Source organism: Mauremys mutica, unplaced genomic scaffold, assembly GCF_020497125.1.
Source record: "Mauremys mutica isolate MM-2020 ecotype Southern unplaced genomic scaffold, ASM2049712v1 Super-Scaffold_100198, whole genome shotgun sequence".
Classification (NCBI taxonomy): Eukaryota; Metazoa; Chordata; order Testudines; family Geoemydidae; genus Mauremys; species Mauremys mutica.
The window spans coordinates 594,163-614,300 of NW_025423285.1; the positions used below are offsets into that span (position 1 = coordinate 594,163).

Genomic DNA, 20,138 nt, shown 5'->3' on the forward strand with positions numbered 1-20,138 from the left:
GGTGCTGCGGAGTTGGTACTTGGGGCAGGGGCAGCGCATGGAGACACTCCCCCCGCCCCAGGGGATGCTGGGACATGCCGGCCATTTCTGGGAGCGGCACGGAGGGACGGAGGCAGAGTGGGCAGGGAGCCATCTCAGTGCTGCTGGCACATCTCTGCACACCCATTGGGGGAGGGGAGCAGAGGGCCTCCATGTGCTGCCTGGGGTAGGGGCAGAGCACAGAGCTGCCTCCCCTCCCTGGTCTATTCCAGGAGTGGGTGGGTGGGGTCTTTTGGCCTGCAAGGTGCAGGAGGTCGGACTAGATGATCACATTGGTCCCTTCTGACCTTAAGGGCTCTGAGTCTAAAAGGGAGAGGGAAGTAAAGGAAAAAAAATAAAAAATAAACCAAACATTGTAATACCAGGATGACTCCACCTGCTCATTGTATAGTCCCGCCCCTTTCTTCCTCCACTGGGTGTTGAATGACCTGCAGGACATTGATTCTCTCATTCCATTGCTAAACTGATACAATGTGACTGAAATTAAACCAATTCCCAGCAGAGAAAACATCACATTGCTGCATTCGCTGGGAACTGAAGCCAGGTCAACTGCTTGGAAAGCAGCTACGCTCCCCACTGTACCACCAATGCAGCTGGCAAAAACACCACTTATGCTTGCCCAATGAGGCTAGACCAGAATTGAGGCGTTTTACTGCCTGTTAAAATGTACTGGAGTCTCATCACTAAAAAAAACAAACTACCTCTATCTTCACCTGGGTTTGGACCATCAGCCTCTCAATTAGGTCACCAAAGTGGTTAATCACAGACACAGGTAACTACCCTACTTCCCAAGTTTGTCTATGAAGCACCTACAGGGGCACACCTGGCTAGTGAGGGAGGTGCACTGCTGGGGTTATGAGTTCAGGCCTCACCCAGAGCATCTGTTTTCATTAGCCAGGGAGCTTCCCTCCCTCACTTTGTCTAATTCACATGGAAAGTGCCATACCAGGGTGAGGACAGTAAATTCTAAACTCTGAAATACGGAGGTGGCCCATAGGTTGGGATAAGGGGTCTGAAGAGAAAAAGCTCTAAGGATATAAAACCAGACAGTCTCCAGGGGCAGGTACGGTACAACGCCTCAACAGGGAGCCATTCGGGGGAGGGGGTTTCACTTCCTCTGTTCAATGTCCTGAGAGGTATTTTAAGATGAAGATAACACCATGGCTCACAGGTGACTGGCACGTCCTGGGTTAAAGGAAGGAAGGGACTTGGGTTAATAGTCGGAAGATTTGTGTTACCGTCACTGTCTGACCCCCCTTCAGTGCAGAGCAGGTTTGTACGTTGCTGGGTGGAACGCACAGACTCCTGGAGAGCAGGGGCAGCTGTTCCCATGGCAGAGAGCCTGGCACTTAGGAGACTTTCTTGACTTGCTGTTTTGAAGCAATTCAATAAAATAACAGTGGAGCTACAGTGTCCAGTCCAAAAGTTCAGCCCCCCCCCCCGGTGCAAAAATGCTATTTGAGGATCTAAACAGGAGGCTTCCGGCGCTAGGACACCTGACCAGAAAGCTCAGTGGGGGGTGTAAGAGCTGCTGACTCTGAGGGTCCTGGGCTAAATCCACTTGCAGGGGGAAGTGTTTTGATTTACTTGATGGATAATGAGCACCAGCTACCAGGGGAGAAGCCCTAACAACCTGCTGCCACTCCAACTGCTGCCCCGGCGCGGGGGGGGGGGAGCCCCAGGGGGCCTGCTGCTGCTCCAGCCACCCCAGGAGTGCTGCCGGGGGCCACCGAGCTGCAGCTGCTCCTGCTGCCCGCGGAACCACAGGAGGGAGATGATTTTTTGACAGTGACGGACGCCTCGTCCTAAAGGCCTTTGTCTGCCCCCTTCTAGTGACTGTTTGGCACAGGAATGCAGCCCTCACTCCTGGGTCTCTCCTGGGGAAATAATGTTTCTGTGCAAAACACCAAAACTTTTGACAGAAAGGAAGAAAAGGAAATGGCCACACGATGGGACTAGGATATAAGGAATGAAACACAAGATGCTTCTCCCATGTGCATTGACTTTGAACCTTGTTGTTTGCGGTGTTGTCTCTCATGTCCTGGGACCAACATGGATACAACAAGGGGGAGGAGGTCACATAATATCTTCTAAAGGACCAAGGAAGGGAGTATTATTTACTCCTTCTCATAACACAAGAACTAGGAGGGGTCACCAAATGAAATGAATAAGCTGCAGGTTTGAAATGAACACACTTCCCTCAAGCTGCTGGCAATGCTTCTACTAACGCAGCCCAATCTGCTGTTAGCCTTCTTGGCAACAAGGGTGCTGTTGACTCATATCCAGCTTCTCATCCACTGTAATCCCCAGGTCCTTTTCTGAAGAACGGCTGCTTAGCCAGTCGGTCCCCAGGCTGTAGCAGTGCATGGAATTCTTCCTTCCTAAGTGCAGGACTCTGCACTTCTCCTTGTTGAACCTCATCAGATTTCTTTTGGCCCAATCCTCCAATTTGTCTAGGTCACTCTGGACCCAAACCCTGTCCTCCAGCGCTTGGATTCTTCACATGCTTTCACAGAGTGAAGAGCACATGTTCCATGATTTCATATGGCAGAGTTTTATGCTATAGGGAGCTTTCCCTGTGTGAATTTGACAGGTGAATCAACATAGAGACATATTGTGATCCTTCTCAGGGAGCTGAGGGCTGCGAGTTTCCTTGTTGCCACCTTCCACTAGGAAGAGGGTTTTGCATTTGGCAGCTGGATGTTAGTGACCAAACTCACCCAGCCCGTCAGGCACTCAAGGACCCTCCTCTGAGCTACAGCAGCCACCCTAACCCCTGAGTTCCTTCAATGTGTCCCCCTCTGGGGTCCAGCCCGGATCACCAGATACTCAGAGAAATCCCAGATTCTCTCTGCCCAAAGCAATGGTAGATCCCAGGTTACTAGTTTTACTGTGGACCACTGCTACTGTATCTCACACCGCACTTGAGTATAGTTATCAAACAAGCAGAAATTTATTTAACAACCGATAGAGATTCAAACCAACAAATGTGAGTGATGGAAACCAACTGTTACCAACTAAACAAAATCAGAAAATGCAACCTACACTTTTTAATAGTTACCTTTCCTATCTAAGTAGATTCTCACCTCACACTTCAGTCAATTTCACTGATTGCTAGTCCCTAGGCGCCACGGCCCTGCCTTTCATGAAGCGCCACCGGTCATTAGGAATCTCCTTGGTGAATGGACCCAGAGTGTTTTTCTCCACCCTGCTATGAACTGAATCAGTCTTTTGTCTTTATATTCATAGAAAGGACGATCTCCTCATTCTCATATTGTCCTTGTCACTTCCACAGGGTTTTGATGTCTATAATTTGTCGTTGATGGTTTTCCATTGGCTTTTCTGGGTTGGTGCAAAGGTTGACAATGGAGCAATACATCACATAACTGGCTAGCAAGGGAGAGGTGCCAATTCCCTCCCACTGGAATGGGCCGTCCCCACCAAGACCTATGATTGGGGTGACTCACTTTCACAACAATACCATATGGGCATAATTTTCCATGTACTTACATTACCCCTTAACTATGACTTGGACACACCTCTCGCAGTGAGTAGGAGTATCAATAATTTACAAGCTCTCAGTAGAGATCTCACTGCTATGCTTCCTGGATAAATATCATAAAAGCAGTGTATTAGGTGTGGGGAGTTTGTCAGGTCTGACACAGGAGCTGCTTGTGAAGAACAGTGACCCCTTTGCCAATTGGCACCAATGAGCTTTTGTCACAGATGCACTGAGCTATACAGTCACCCCCTGATAGAACAGAAAGGCCAGCACAAAAAACAGAGAGAGGAACAATAAGATACTAAAATGACAATGGCTGGAACTCTCCATTTCTCTCAGTCTTTGCATTCATGGGCGCTAAGAGCTGTAGCTACAGTTGAGGAACCAGGTGAGCAGACAGCTGGCTCAGCCCTCCATACCAGTAACTTTCTCACATATAGGGAGATGGGTCAAAATTGGAATTGATGTTAAGGCTGTGTCTACACGTCAAACACTGGAAATATTCTTCTGACAACCTAACACCGTCTACACTAGGGCTCACGTCACATTAACTACTTCTCTCAGTGGAGAGGACTTTTCACACCCCTGAGAGATGTGGCTATGCCAACACAGCTTTTCTACATCGACCAGCCTTTAGATGGCTTATTGACCTGAAAGACAATGGATTTCAGTCTTTTTCTTTATATTGATGGTTGATGAGTGCAGCTGTCCTACCTGCTGGACACATCCTGTGACAGATGTCAGACCTTTCCTTTGCAAATTAGAGAAGTGGGGAAGACAGTGACCCTTACAGTCTAAGTGAGTAAAAACTTACACAATTTATCTCCTCGAGTAGCTTTCCTTTGAATAGAAATTGACTTTGAAACTAAGCAAAATAAATTCTATTTGAAAACACAAAATACTAAAATCTATAGTGGGTCAATATTCTCTTATACACACTTTCTCACACACATTCTCCCACCCTAACCTTTGGAATGAGGTTTTCTACCAGAACCCTTTATATTACAGGGGATAAATTAAATCAAATTAACTTTTCAAGATTAGCCATCATTTCCTGTACGACTAACAAAACAAAAAAAAAACCAAGACAACTTTCAGTTTTCCAAAATACTTCAGATTATCATACATTTAGTCTCTTCTTTAACCAATAACTTCACCAATAATCTCATTTTAACAGGTAACAAAAACCTATTCAAAGATCACAAATTCTTATCATATATGTTAGTTTTCTTTTAATGCCCATTGCCAACAACTGAACCTTGGCTCAAGTTTGTCGCAACCACTTCTGTGAGTTCATATATCCCAGGATCTTCTGCAGTATCTGTTGGTGGAAGGGGTCTCCTATGTGGGAATCTTTGCATCATGAGGAAAAATACCTCTCTTGTCACACTTTTTAATCTTTCAAAGTGGGAGAAGATAGAGGAGAAGTGATGTAAATGCATAAAACACAAGAGAGAACTGTCTCGTCTACGCTAAAGACATTTATTGGTGTAACTATATCTCAGGGGTGTGAAAAATACACACTGGTGAGAAAGGTAGTTACACAACTCTCCTCTCCTGTGAAATAACACTACATCAGCAGGAGAGCTTTGCCTGCTAAAATAGCCACCGCTGCTTGTAGGGGCTGGACTAAAAGTCCTAGGGAAGAGATTTCTCCCATTGGTGGAGAGCATCTGTAATAGCAGTGCTACAGCTGCACCAAAATCAGCTTTATTGTGTAGCCAGAGCATCAGACACAAAACCTTAGAATCAGGACTCAACATGTGAGTATCCAGAAGTCTGAAATTGGAGCTTGACACATTTATTGCCTCATTGGTTACCATCATTTCTACAGCCTGAAAGTCCTTGTTACCCACTCAGGCAGCCAGTTTGGGATCCACAGGGAAGGACTGTCCTATGAAGCACTCTCTCTTTGCATCCAAACGGTGAAGGATGATTGTTCTCAATCTAACCCTGGTATCCTCTGGAACGGTAATGAGACACACTGAACTAGGAAGTGGAGTTGGACAAAATTTCTTTGGGCCCTAAGGTTTTCCCACACTCACTGCTTTCATAGGTTCTCTCACTTGCGTGGATTTTCTGATGCCTAATAAGGTGCCAGCTGTGACTGAAGGTTTTCCCACACACTCTGCATTCATAGGGCCTCTCCCCTGTGTGGACTGTCTGATGCCTAATAAGGTGCCAGCTGTGACTGAAGGTTTTCCCACACTCATGGCATTCGAAGGGCGTCTTCCCCATGTGGATTCTCTGATGTGCAGAAAGGGCTGAGCTCTCAGTGAAGTATTTCCCACACTCACTGCATTTACAGGGCTGCTCCCCAGTGTGGATTCTTTGATGGGCAATAAGGTTTGAGTGGCAATAGAAGGTTTTCCCACACTCACGGCATTTATAGGGCCGCTCCCCAGTGTGGATTCTTTGATGGGCAATAAGGTTTGAGCTGCGAGTGAAGTTTTTCCCACACTCACTGCATTCATAGGGCCTCTCTCCTGTGTGGATTCTCTGATGATCAGAAAGGGCTGATCTTAGAGTGAAGCATTTTCCACACTCATGGCATTTATAGGGCCGCTCCCCTGTGTGGATTCTCTGATGAACAGAAAGGGTTGATCTTCGAGTGAAGTTTTTCCCACACTCACTGCATGTATTTTCCCTCTTTCCCATGAGGATTTCCTGCTGTGTTGTGGTTTCCTTGACGCTCTTCTGAGTTCCCCGACAGGAAATAAATTTACCCATTTTCTCTCCTGGCTGGTTTCCCTGCTCTCTTTCTGGTGTGTGCTGAGTCTCGCATGATTTTCCCTGCTCATGACTCTTCGACACATTTCTTTTTGATCTTTGCGATAATTCCCTGTGTTTATCCACTTGCTCAACATTTTCCTGCTGAGAATTCTGCTCCTCTTTCTCACCTACCATTGCGTCACCTGCTGCAATAGAGACAGAAACCTCAGACAGGGATAGAAAGGGGAAGGCCAAACCAAAACAAGTGTGGAAGGGAGGTCAAATAAAAATCAGGAACTGAACTCCCCCAAACTCTTCCCCCAAACAGGAGAGAGGAGGGGATCACAACTGAGCCTCCACATCCCATCCAAATTCACAGGGGGAAGGGAGGAAGGTACTGCCTGGTGTCTGCTAGGATCTACAGGAAGCCATGAACTATATGTACCCTGAGGATATGACCCCTGCTAGAGACAATAATGAACTGAAAGAGCTCCCAAGTGCTTTGTAGGGCATCCCAGATGTTTCCTTCAGGCACTTACAGATTCTGAGTTGGTTTAATGTTTCCTCACCTGTGCAGGGAACTCTCAGGATCTCTCTTTCCTCTGAACCCTGGAGGTCTGGGACCCATGGCTCATCCCCTTGTCCCAGCTGGGAGATTAGATGAGGTTTGGAAACGGGAAACCCTGCTCAGATGAAAGAAAACAAAGGAGTTCAGTGGATTTCTTAAGACTTGGTCATAAAAAAACATTCTATTAATTTATCTTCAGTGCTTAGTGTGACTTGGTGTGCCTGGGGCAGTTTTCACTGAAAATGCCAAGGTCAGGGCAGGCTGAAAAAGGGAGGGCAGATGCTCCCAAAACTGGTGGTTAACACTGAAGTTAAACTCACTGACCAGTCACAAACTGTGCTTCTGATCCCCCACACGGGTTATTGAGAATCTGAAAAAAAGAAATCGCACAGCCCCCTTTATTGCATTGCACTTCTCTGACTCCCAGTCAGCACCTAGCTCCGGTACAGTGAGAGGTTATTTAAAAACTCTGCGCACATAAACAAAATGTTCTTTTGACCCCAAAGGGTCAGCCACATTACCAAGTCAGTATGGGTTTGGATCTTACCAAAAATACCATGATGCCAGACAATACTTTAGCATCTAAACTAAAAGTTTATATAAGAAAGAGAAAGAAAACCAGAAACAGAAAGAAAGTTGTTAAATGGGAAAGGAGTCAGATACATTCAGAAATCTATATATCAGCTTCTTAGCAGTATTGGTAAGTTGCCGGCTTGAAAGTCTGTTTGGAACACAGCCACAGCTTGGATGGGTCATCCAGTCCTTTGTTCAAGGCTTCACTTTGCATAGGTGCTGACTTTTGGTTTTGCCGGTGGGTGCCCCATCCTGGCTTCGCCCCCTTCTCCAAAGCCCCGCCCCCACTGTACTTCTTCTTGCCCCATCTCCCTAGACTCTCCTGAATGCTGCCTCCTTACTGGCCCCCTGCCCTAAATGCCTCCTACCTACTGCTCGCTCCTTTGCACTCCTTCCTGCCGTAAGGGCGATGGTTCTTGTGCTGGAGGGGGGCTCTGGCAGTTTTGAGGGGAGGCTATTTTCAGCATATCTATACACTTCCAGTGTCCTCATTGAAAGTGTGTCTATAACTGGTATCTCCCCTTCCTGATGTTTCCCAGTTCTTGCTCTCTACCTGGGTCCCTTTTCCCCATCTCTCTCTCTCTTTCTGCTCCCCATCTCCTGGTGCCTGTTTAGTGCCCGCTCCCACCCACGCACTCAAAGCAGCTCTGTCTTCCCCAAGCCCCACCCACTGTGGCCAGCCCAGGAACTGCCCACCCTGAGCCAGAGAGAGAAATTTAATTCAACAGCCCAGCATAGAAATGGCCCATTTATTCATCCTGCTGTATGGCTGCTGCGTTACTCCAGCTCCTCCCAGTCCCCCAGGCTGCAGCCCACCCCCACTTTGAAGCTCACTCACTGACTCCCTCACCCACTCTTCAACGTTGTGGGTGGGGAGCCCCGGGGGGATCATGGCCAAAGGCAGGGGGGAGGGGTTGCTTCCTCCCCCGGGCTGCAGTAGCCCAGCACCCCGAAGGAAGACGAGCTCAGGCATCCCAAGGTGAAGCAGGGCCGTGTCTCCTGACTTGAAGCTGATACATGGGGGTGAATGCAGCTCCCAGGGAAGAGGAGATGGGGGGTGGATGGATCCAGGGGAAGGAAATCAATCTTTCCTGATGCAGATGCTGGTCGGCGCGGGAAGGGATAAACTTCCTCGCGGGGAGGAAAAGCCCCTCAGCCAAGCTTGATCTGGGCAGGGGAGGAGGAGACGGCTTTGAGGGGGGCAAGTGTTACTTTCCCAGGCATGAGAGCCGGCCATGGAGAAGACCCCACGGGGAGGATGCGGCTAGAAGCACTGGTGGTGTGTTGGCCCCTCTTGTCCCACACACATGGGGCAATGGATGCAGAGCCCTGGGACCTGGGTCAGAGCCGTAGGGGTGGGAGCTCCCAGAGCCCCCATGGGAGGAGTCTGGGCACAGGCAGGGTCCGGGCTGGGAAGGGGGGCTGCTCATCTGCACGTGGGGCTAGGGCTGCAGTGAAGCCCCTCTCCCCTTTGGCCGTGGCTAGGCGCACCCGGCTGGCTGGCTGGAGCACGGGGAGGTGGTGAGCAGCTGGCCTCAGACCAAGTTCACTCATCAGACACCAGGGCAAACTTTTCTTAAAGGAGCAATGTCTTTTGGTTTGTCCCCCTGCCCAGCACTAGGGGGGGCCCACTGCTGGTTTCTCCTGGCTGGAGGAGGAGCACAGGTCCTGGGGGAGACACCAGGGTGGGCTGAGAATGGTTGGCTCAGTCCTTGAGAAACTCCCCCCTAGCCCATACTGCCCCCATCAGCCCCCTGGGGCAAGCTGAGAAGCTGCCCAGCCGTCTCCCCCCAGCCCTCTGCCGCATGGCATATCTAGCACAATTCACTGCAATTTTATCATATTGGTATTAATAATAAAGTAATAATAATAAAGTATCTCACAATTCCAGACCGTGTCACACTTAGTAAACCAGTGAATTCCCAGAACCAGCTGCCCAGGTCCTTGAAGATGCAGTACACTCTGCTTAGGAGGGATTGAAATACCCACATATCTGCTGGGAACACACATTGACACAGGGCCTGTGTCAGCCTGTACCCCTATGTTCACTCTTCTGGAAAATTATGATCAATTCTGTACACAGAATGGTTTGTGAAGTATCACTTGAAATTGCATAATCTACTGAATAGTATCCTCCTGTTAAAACGTGTAACAACACTGTATGTAAAGTGATGAGATGTTACTGTAGGATATCACAAAAAGTTACAATTCTGGGGAACACCCACAGACCAGTTCCTCAGAGACAGCAAGGCAAACAGCTGGTCAAACAGCCATTCGCTGGCAGGGGGAAGGTGTGAAGAAGACATTTACATTCCATCACAGGGACACTTGAAACTCATATCTACAACAGACAGCCTGGCACCATCACTCAGCTGAGAACTGAAGTTGTTTCTAATAGAAAGGACTGAATTATAAAAAGGGGTGAGGAAAATCTCTCTCTCCCCTTTCCCTCTGCCCATGACAAATCCTGAAGAACTGAACTTGGGCAGCAGGGGCAGGTTAGGGGGAGTCCTGGCTGTAAGGAAAACCAGCCTGTCTCAGCACATGGTGAGAGAAACATTTGCTTTGAATCCATTTTAGCTGGTTAACTTAGACGTTAGTTTGTGTTTTATCTTTGCATTTCTTTTGTAAACAATTCTGACTTTCATGCCTCATTACCCGTAGTCACTGAAAAGATTTTTTTTCCGGCAGTTATTTTTTTTTTATTGTTTATCTAACCAGTGTGGTTGGATTAAAGTGTGTTGGAAACTCCATTTGGAATAACAAGGCTGGTGCATGTCATTTTCCATTGATGAAATAACAGATTTCATATGTATCAGAGGGGTAGCGGTGTTAGTCTGGATCTGTAAAAGCAGCAAAGAATCCTGTGGCACCTTATAGACTAACAGACGTTTTGCAGCATGAGCTTTCGTGGGTGAATACCCACTTTGTCGGATGCAAGAGCTCCCATTCATGAGTTCCCATTGTTCAGCAGTGTGCTGGACAGGACAAGATGCACATTTCTGGGGGATGTCTGGGACCAGAGAATTTTCTGAGGTTCCCCTGTGGGTACTGTAATTCGTGAGTCACTAACTAACAGAACTCAATATTGTCAAGTTGGGAGCGAGTTACATGCTGGAGACTGTGTGTTAACTGCCCAGGAGTGGCTGCTCTCACAGTAAAGCACAGAGAAAGTAAATCCATGTCCCAAATATTGACGTCTCCAGAGAGAGGGCAAGTCTCCCTGGCACTGCTTCTTGCTGACAGAGAGGTCCAGAGACAATGAGAGAGTCCTGGTGTCATGAATAGTTAGTAAAGGGTTAAAGCATAGTACCTGGTGGGCACCTGACCTGAGGACCAATCAGGGAAGAGAATTTGAAACTCCTAGGAGGGAACTTTTCCCTCTGTTTGGGGGGGTCTTTGTCTTTGGCCGTTTGGAATTACAAGAGTCCAGATGTTTTAATCAAGTCTACCAGCTTCCACCTTTCTGAACTAATTTCTTCTAGTCAAGATAGTGAGTATTAGAAAGATACTTTGTGTCCTTATCTAATAATCCTATGTTTGCAATTCTGTGTGTTTGTTGTTGATTATTCTTAATTCTGCTTGTACTGGTTGTACTGAGAAAGAGAGGGGATTCTCTCCAGAACGTAGCAAGGTTATACCCTATGAGTGTCCAGCTTGGACTCATAGAGATTCTGTATTTTCTTGTTTTTCTTTTAATAAATTCTTTCTATAAAGATTTGATTAAATCCCTTCTACTGTGGATCGGGGAAGGGGCCGAGACACTCTCTCTCAGTGATTCACAGAGTTGAATCAGTGTATATCTCTCCAGGGTGGCTGGGAGAGGGGGGGGGGGAAGTGGGCTGCTTCCCTGTGTGTGTGAGATTCAAGGAGTTGAATCAAGGTATCTCTGTCTCCAGAGCAGGCTGGAGAGAGGGGGGAGGGGGAAGGTTCCTCCTCTGTGAATTGATCTGTGTTCCCAGGGAGTGTCTTTGAAGGGAGACAGGGGGGAAACAGGGGTGTCCCGGCCCACGAAATTGACCGGGTGGTGGCAGCAAAAGGGGAGACCTACCCTAGGATTTTAGGGTGGGAGAATACATGCGGGTCCTCACTTTGAAACCGCCCAGTTTCAAGTGAGGGTAGACTCTGACATGGTGGCAGTGGTGTTTCGGACCCAGAGAGAGAGGCAAGGCTTTTCTACCAGAAGCACTCTGAGGCAGTTTCAGGGTTAGAAGTATTTTCAGTTTTTTGCAGGGCTTTCTGATTGTGATACGAGGTACCACTCAGGATTCCTAAGGTGGGGGGAAGTGCTCGCCAAAGTACATTCCCATCCAGCAGGAAAAACAGGTTTGGGGGGGGAAGTGCTCCTCAAAGTACATTTCCCATCCAGCTGGAAAAACAGGTTTGGGGGGGGGGAGATAACCCTCCAGCCAGGTTTTTTTTTTTTCTCCTGGGTCTTCTGAAATGCTCAAAAGGCAGGAGAACACAGATCCCTGAGGGAAATAGACCAGGCTTTTCTCACAGGTATTGAGTCATCAACTCAGGGCAGAGGGAGACAGAGACATTTCTTTTCTTTCTTTCCCTCTTTCTCAGTACAAAACAGTAACATTACACAAACCACAATTTGCTATAGAAAGGATTGTTTCTCTTTCTTTACTCAAGTTATCATAGCCAGGGTTAGGGACTGTCAAACACCACAGACAGTTCACTGACTGCATAGGGGTGTGGCCAGCACCAGAAGGCACACAATCATGAGTACTGGTGAAACAATTAGCAAACTTGACCTGGCCAGGCTGCAGGCTGAAGAAAAACAAAAAGAACATCAAAGACAGATGGAACTAATTATTGCAGAAAGGGCCAGGGAAGAAGCTAACCACAAGAGGGAGCTGGAGAAACAAGAGGCTGAGCACAAGAGACAAATGGAAATCCTGAGGGAGACCCACCAGCAGGCTCTGGAATTAGCAAAGACTAAGCAGCAGGAGCCAACCAATCCAACCCCTTTTCAACCTACTGATCAACCTTCTCGGAGAAAATTTCCCGCCTACAGGGCAGGGGATGATGTTGAGGCCTTTTTAGAAAACTTTGAGAGGGCCTGTATTGGATACCATCTTCCTAAAGAACAATACATGCTGGAGCTGAGGTCACAGCTCAGCGGACAATTATCCCTGGTGGCAGCTGAAATGCCTAGAGACCTGATGGACGACTTTCCACTGTTCCTAACCAAGGCCAGACTCAGAATGGGCATCACCCCTGATCACGCCCGTCAGCGTTTCAGAGCCCAGAAATGGAAACCAGAGATGTCACTTCCAGAGCACGCTGCTTACCTGGAAAAACACTATTTCTCCTGGATATCAGGATCCAAGGTTAAGGAGCTAGACGACCTACACCTCCTGATATTGATGGAACAGTTCCTAGATGGTGTTCCTGAGAACATTAGACGCTACATCCAAGATGGTAAACCAAAAACTCTCACTGAGGCAGGAGAGATTGGAGCCAGATGGATGGCATCGGTAGACAACACGACAGCTACTGCCAAGGGGAGCGAATCCAACAGGGTACACACCGACACTAAACCCTACCGTCGCGGACCAATCAAACCCACACCTACAACCCACGGACAGTCACACTCTACCTCTTCTTCTACCTCACCAGTCTCCAGTAGACCAACACAAACCGGTGACCCATCAACTGGGCGATGTTTTCAATGCAATGAATTGGGGCATATCAAAGCCAAATGCCCAAAGAACCTAAACCGAGTGCAACTCCTTGCACCTTCACACCAAGGAAAGCCGGACATAGATGTATCTCAAATACCCTTAGAACATAGGGAAACTTTGAGAGTGGACGAAAAGGAGATCATCGCATGGAGAGACACTGCAGCACATGTGTCAGCTATCCACCGAACCTTCGTGGACCCCAAATTCATCAACCAGAAAACCAAAGTGACAATTCGACCCTTCATGTCAAAACCTGTAACATTACCTACAGTGCGTTTACCTGTCCAGTACAAGGGCTGGTCAGGGAAGTGGACTTTTGCTGTCTATGACAACCATGCGATTCCCATGCTACTGGGGAACGACTTGGCCCGACACATTGAACAGCACAAAACAGAGGGAGTGGTTACACGCAGCCAAGCCAGACGAGCTGCCGGACCCATCCCTGTTCCTGAGCCATCCACCGGGACCCCGTCTGTGTTACCAGAGACCCAGACAGAGGTGGTGGAACCGGATCCCAGGCCAACACCTACAGCAGCCATAGTACATCCAGTCCCAGAACTGGAACTGGAAGAGCAACCAGCGCCAGCACCGGCGCCAGCGCTTGCAACTCCACCGCCAGAGGGCGCCAACGGGCCTGAACTGGCAGAAGCAGCAAACAACCCTACCCTAGAGGCTCAGCCGGAGCCTGAAATAACACCTCGTGGACCAGCGGAGAGCGGTTCACAGTCAACAGAAACAATCTCATCACCTACATCACGTCCAGAGGAACTGGTGTCTCCCGCCTCAAGGGAACAGTTCCAGACTGAGCAGGAAGCCGATGACAGCCTCAAGAAAGCATGGGCGGCGGCACGCAGCAACCCACCGCCTCTCAGCTCCACTAACCGATCCCGGTTCGTTGTGGACCAAGGACTTTTATACAAGGAATGTCTTTCTGGTGGACACCAGGAGGGCTGGCATCCTCAAAAACGGTTGCTAGTTCCGACGAAGTACCGGGAAAAGCTCTTAAGCTTAGCCCATGATCATCCCAGTGGCCATGCTGGGGTGAACCGAAGCAAAGACAGGTTGGGAAGGTCCTTCGAGTGGGAGGGGATGGGCAAGGACGTTGCCAAGTATGTCCGGTCTTGTGAGGTATGCCAAAAGGTAGGAAAACCTCAAGACCAGGTCAAGGCCCCTCTCCAGCCACTTCCCATAATTGAGGTGCCATTTCAGCGAGTAGCTGTGGATATTATGGGTCCTTTCCCAAAAAAGACCCCCAGAGGAAAGCAGTATATACTGACTTTTGTGGACTTTGCTACCAGATGGCCGGAAGCAGTAGCTCTAGGCAACACCAGGGCTCAAACTGTGTGCCGGGCCTTAACTGACATTTTTACCAGGGTGGGTTGGCCCTTCGAGATTCTAACAGATTCGGGAACAAATTTCCTATCAGGGACCATGAAAGACCTGTGGGAAACTCATGGGGTGCATCATTTGGTTGCCACCCCGTACCACCACCAAACTGATGGCCTAGTGGAAAGGTTTAATGGAACATTGGGGGCCATGATCCGCAAATTCGTCAATGAACACTCCAATAATTGGGATCTAGTGTTACAACAGTTGCTGTTTGCCTACAGGGCTGTTCCACATCCGAGTTTAGGATTCTCACCATTCGAGCTGGTGTATGGCCATGAGGTTAAGGGGCCATTACAGCTGGTAAAGCAGCAATGGGAGGGGTTTACACCTCCTCCAGGGACTAACATTCTGGACTTTGTAAGCAACCTTCAAAACACCCTCCGAGACTCTTGGGCCCTTGCTCGAGAGAACTTAAGAGATGCTCAAGCGGAGCAAAAGGTCTGGTATGATCGACATGCCAAGGAGCGGTCCTTCAAGGTAGGAGACCAGGTCATGGTCTTGAAGGCGCAACAGGCCCATAAGATGGAAGCGTCCTGGGAAGGACCATACATGGTCCAGGAGCGCCTGGGAGCTGTTAACTACCTCATAACATTCCCTGATTCCTCTTTAAAGCCTAAAGTGTTTCATGTTAACTCTCTAAAGCCCTTTTATCCCAGAGAATTACAGGTCTGTCACTTTACAGTTCAGGAAGGAGATGACACCGAGTGGCCTGAAGGGGTCTACTACGAAGGTAAAAGAAATGGTGGTGTGGAAGAGGTGACCCTCTCCACAACCCTGCAACGTCTGCAGCGGCAACAGCTCAAGGAGCTGTGCACTCACTTCACGCCCTTGTTCTCAGCCATCCCAGGACGGACTGAGCAAACCTACCACTCCATTGACACAGGTAATGCTCACCCGATTAGAACACCACCCTACCGGGTGTCACCTCATGCCAAAGTTGCTATTAAACAGGAGATTGACAACATGTTGGAGATGGGTATCATCCGCCCTTCTACCAGTGCATGGGCATCTCCCGTGGTTCTGGTTCCCAAACCAGATGGGGAAATACGCTTTTGTGTGGACTACCGTAAGCTAAATGCTGTAACTCGTCCAGACAACTATCCAATGCCACGCACTGATGAGCTATTGGAAAAGTTGGGACGTGCCCAGTTCATCTCTACCATTGATTTAACCAAGGGATACTGGCAGGTACCACTAGATGAACCCGCCAGGGAAAAATCTGCCTTCATCACCCATGCAGGGGTGTATGAGTTTACTGTGCTTCCGTTCGGACTGCGGAATGCACCTGCCACCTTCCAAAGGCTGGTGGATGGTCTACTAGCAGGATTGGAAGACTGTGCAGTTGCATACCTCGATGATGTGGCCATTTTTTCTGATTCATGGCCCGAACACCTAGAACATTTGAAAATGGTTTTAGAGCGCATCAGGCAGGCAGGACTAACTGTTAAGGCCAAAAAGTGTCAAATAGGCCAAAACAGAGTGACTTACCTAGGACACCAGGTGGGTCAAGGAACCATCAACCCCCTACAGGCCAAGGTGGAGGCTATCCAACAGTGGCCTGTCCCAAGGTCAAAGAAACAGGTCCAATCCTTCTTAGGTTTGGCCGGATATTACAGGCGATTTGTACCACACTACAGCCAAATCGCTGCCCCACTAACTGATCTGACCAGGAAAACCCAGCCAAATGCAGTTAAGTGGACTGATGAGTGTCAGAAAGCCTTTACCCAGCTTAAGGCGATGCTCATGTCGGACCCTGTATTAAGGGCCCCAGACTTTGACAAACCCTTCCTAGTTACCACCGATGCATCTGAACGTGGGGTAGGAGCGGTACTAATGCAGGAAGGACCGGATCACAACTTCCATCCTGTCGTGTTTCTCAGCAAGAAACTGTCTGAGAGGGAAAGCCACTGGTCCATCAGTGAAAAAGAATGTTACGCCATTGTGTATGCCTTGGAAAAGCTACGCCCATACGTTTGGGGCCGGCAGTTCCAGCTACAAACTGACCATGCTGCGCTAAAGTGGCTTCACACCAACAAGGGAAACAACAAGAAACTTCTCCGCTGGAGCTTAGCTCTCCAAGACTTTGACTTTGACATTCAACACATTTCAGGAGCTTCCAACAAAGTTGCTGATGCACTCTCTCGTGAAAGTTTCCCAGAATCAAGTGGCTAAAAACTGTTCTTAATATGTTTTCATGCTTAGTAGTCGATGTAATAGTGCATGTGTTTTATTACTCTCGTTGTTTTACAGTTCTAGGAGGAAATCGCCGCCAGTGGATCCCACTGTGACGATTTGGGGGGCGTGTCATGAATAGTTAGTAAAGGGTTAAAGCATAGTACCTGGTGGGCACCTGACCTGAGGACCAATCAGGGAAGAGAATTTGAAACTCCTAGGAGGGAACTTTTCCCTCTGTTTGGGGGGGTCTTTGTCTTTGGCCGTTTGGAATTACAAGAGTCCAGATGTTTTAATCAAGTCTACCAGCTTCCACCTTTCTGAACTAATTTCTTCTAGTCAAGATAGTGAGTATTAGAAAGATACTTTGTGTCCTTATCTAATAATCCTATGTTTGCAATTCTGTGTGTTTGTTGTTGATTATTCTTAATTCTGCTTGTACTGGCTGTACTGAGAAAGAGAGGGGATTCTCTCCAGAACGTAGCAAGGTTATACCCTATGAGTGTCCAGCTTGGACTCATAGAGATTCTGTATTTTCTTGTTTTTCTTTTAATAAATTCTTTCTATAAAGATTTGATTAAATCCCTTCTACTGTGGATCGGGGAAGGGGCCGAGACACTCTCTCTCAGTGATTCACAGAGTTGAATCAGTGTATATCTCTCCAGGGTGGCTGGGAGAGAGAGGTGGGGGGGGGGGGAAGTGGGCTGCTTCCCTGTGTGTGTGAGATTCAAGGAGTTGAATCAAGGTATCTCTGTCTCCAGAGCAGGCTGGAGAGAGGGGGGAGGGGGAAGGTTCCTCCTCTGTGAATTGATCTGTGTTCCCAGGGAGTGTCTTTGAAGGGAGACAGGGGGGAAACAGGGGTGTCCCGGCCCACGAAATTGACCGGGTGGTGGCAGCAAAAGGGGAGACCTACCCTAGGATTTTAGGGTGGGGGAATACATGCGGGTCCTCACTTTGAAACCACCCAGTTTCAAGTGAGGGTAGACTCTGACACCTGGGGAAGCTGGGAATAGTAACCATGGGCTGGTGGGGTTCAGTGGAGAAAGGGAACAGGAAGGGCAGGGATAGTACTGAATGCAGGATCTCAGCAGTACTAGATGTCAGGACAACACATAGTGCAGCCCATTGGAAAACAATCTCAACTAGACATATAAAATGATGGGGTCTAAATGATCTGTTTCCACTCAAGAGAGATTTCGGAGTCTCTGTGGATAGTTCTCTGAAAACATCCACTCAACTGCAGTGGCTGTCAAAAAGCAAATAAAAAGTTGGGAATCATTAAGAAAGGGATAGATAAGAAGACAGAAAATATCATATCGCTTCTCTATGAACCCATGGTATGCCCACATCTTGAATACTGCATGCAGCTGTGGTCTCTCCATCTCAAAGAAGATATATTGGAATTGGAAAAGGTTCAGAAAAGGACAAAAAATGCTTAGGGGTATGGAACAGCTTCTGTACGAGGTGAGATTAAAAAGACTGGGACTTTTCAGCTTGGAAAAGAGACAAAGGGGGGATATGAGAGAGGTCTATAAAATCATGACTAGCGTGGAGAACGTAAATAAGTGTTATTTACTCCTCATAACACAAGGACTAGGAATCACCCAATGAAATTAATAGGAAGCAGGTTTAGAACAAACAAAAGGAAGTATTTCTTCACACCGCGCACAGTCAACCTGTGGGACTCCTTGCCTGAGGAGGTTGTGAAGGCTAGGACTATAACAGGGTTTAAAAGAGAACTGGATAAATTCACGGAGGTTGACTCCATTAATAGCTATTAGCCAGGACGGGTAAGGAATGGTGTCCTTAGCCTCTGTTTGTCAGAGGGGCGTGATGGATGGCAGGAGAGAGATCACTTGGTAATTGCCTGCTGGGTTCACTCACTCCGGGGCACCTGGAGTTGGCCACTGTCAGTGGACAGGATACTGGGCCAGGTGGACCTTTGCTCTGACCCAGTACGGACATTCTTATGTTCTTACGTTATGCTGGACCTAAGCCCCCGTTTTACTTGAGCAAACAGGAGATATTTGACACTGTGCGATATGGCTCCTGTGCGCTGTTCCCAAAGTGTTCTGCAGCAGGGGAGGGTCTGTGGCAGTGTGTGTGTCACTGGCATATTGCAGTGATGCAGAAACAGGGCAGAGTAGGGATGGCATTGGGGGGTGGCATGAACCATCTCTCTTCATTTCCCCTTCCAAGAACCGAGGGGACGGGAATCCTTACCCAGCGAGGTCACATTTTCATAGTTCTCCTGCATGACGTCTCTGTAGAGGGCTCTCTGAGTGGGGTCCAGCAGAGCCCCCTCTTCCCTGGTGAAATACACAGCCACCTCCTCGAAGGTCACCGGCCCCTGAAAGAGCAAGACTCCAGCACTCAGTACCTGCTGCACCACTCACACTTTCAATCAAATGCAAGCTCTGGGTGGATCACAGTCAGAGTCCTAAACCCACCCCGCTCAGAGAATCCTGGAAACACCAGGGTGAGGGGATGAAGAGAGAGCCCCTTGTTTCTCCCAGCAGATCCATCACACACCTACTGCCACAGACTGATACAGGAGATGGAGCCCCTAGCAGGGTCCAGGTAGAGTTCCGTGGTAGGAAGCCCAACACCCTCCTCATTGTGAGGAGCTGGATATGAAGGGAGGGGAATCTCCCCTATGTCTGACTAGTGGGTGCCCCCTTCATATCTCACAGCAGCCACTGGTTAGTCGGGTCAGGCTCCAGCACCGGGAGTCTGGTCAGTTTTCCTAGCCCCATGTAGGTGGGTTATTTTCTGTTCCAGAAATGAGGGCATTTCAACCTCCTAATCTCATGGGTCTGCTCCTAGAGTCTAGGCCATTTATTAAACAACTCCAAGCAGGTTTGCCACAATCTGTCATTCTCCCTTTCCCAACCTGTGCATTTCCTGCCCCGCTCCAACCTCCAAACCAGACTGTGCAAATCTTCCCATCTCTGGTGTACTTGCTGTCCCTCTCCCTCCTGCAGGAACCCACCAGCAACCCCCCGATAATCCCTACCTTAGCTGGCTCCACTGCAGCCATTTCTCTCCCCTGTCCCGTGGGAGGATGGGATGAGCTGGAGTGAAACATGGACGTCATTCTGCAGCCTGGCAGGGCGAGAAGGGCAGTTGTGGGGGTTACAGAACAGGTTTTAGTTAGTTTCACATCACGATTCCCCCAGGACCTTTCCCTGCAGACAGACATCCTAGATTCTGCCATGCTGAGAAATGCTCAATCTCTTTATTACAGTGTAGACCTGGCCCCTTTTGTCAGGCTAAGCCCAGAGAGAGATTTTTAACCTCCCTTCTCCGTCCCTCCATCCCATAACAAAGCCCTGGTCTACACTGGAGGTGGAAGTTGATCTAAGATACGCAACTTCAGCTATGAGAATAGCGTAGGTGAAGTCATCTTACTTAGATCGACTTACTGCAGCATCCGACTGCTGCTGCTAACCCATCGACTCCGCATTCGCCCCTTGAGGCAGTAGAG

General features: G+C 48.6%; 1 long non-coding RNA gene across 1 annotated transcript; it reads right to left on the reverse strand.

The window, feature by feature from the left end:
- Positions 1 to 6,221: 6,221 nt before the first annotated feature.
- Positions 6,222 to 18,909, reverse strand: LOC123359835. Its single transcript, XR_006575926.1, has 3 exons — positions 18,875 to 18,909; positions 6,823 to 6,936; positions 6,222 to 6,459 (listed from the first exon to the last, which is right to left on the reverse strand). It is a non-coding gene; the product is annotated as an uncharacterized LOC123359835 (long non-coding RNA).
- Between the last annotated feature and the right edge of the window lie 1,229 nt (positions 18,910 to 20,138).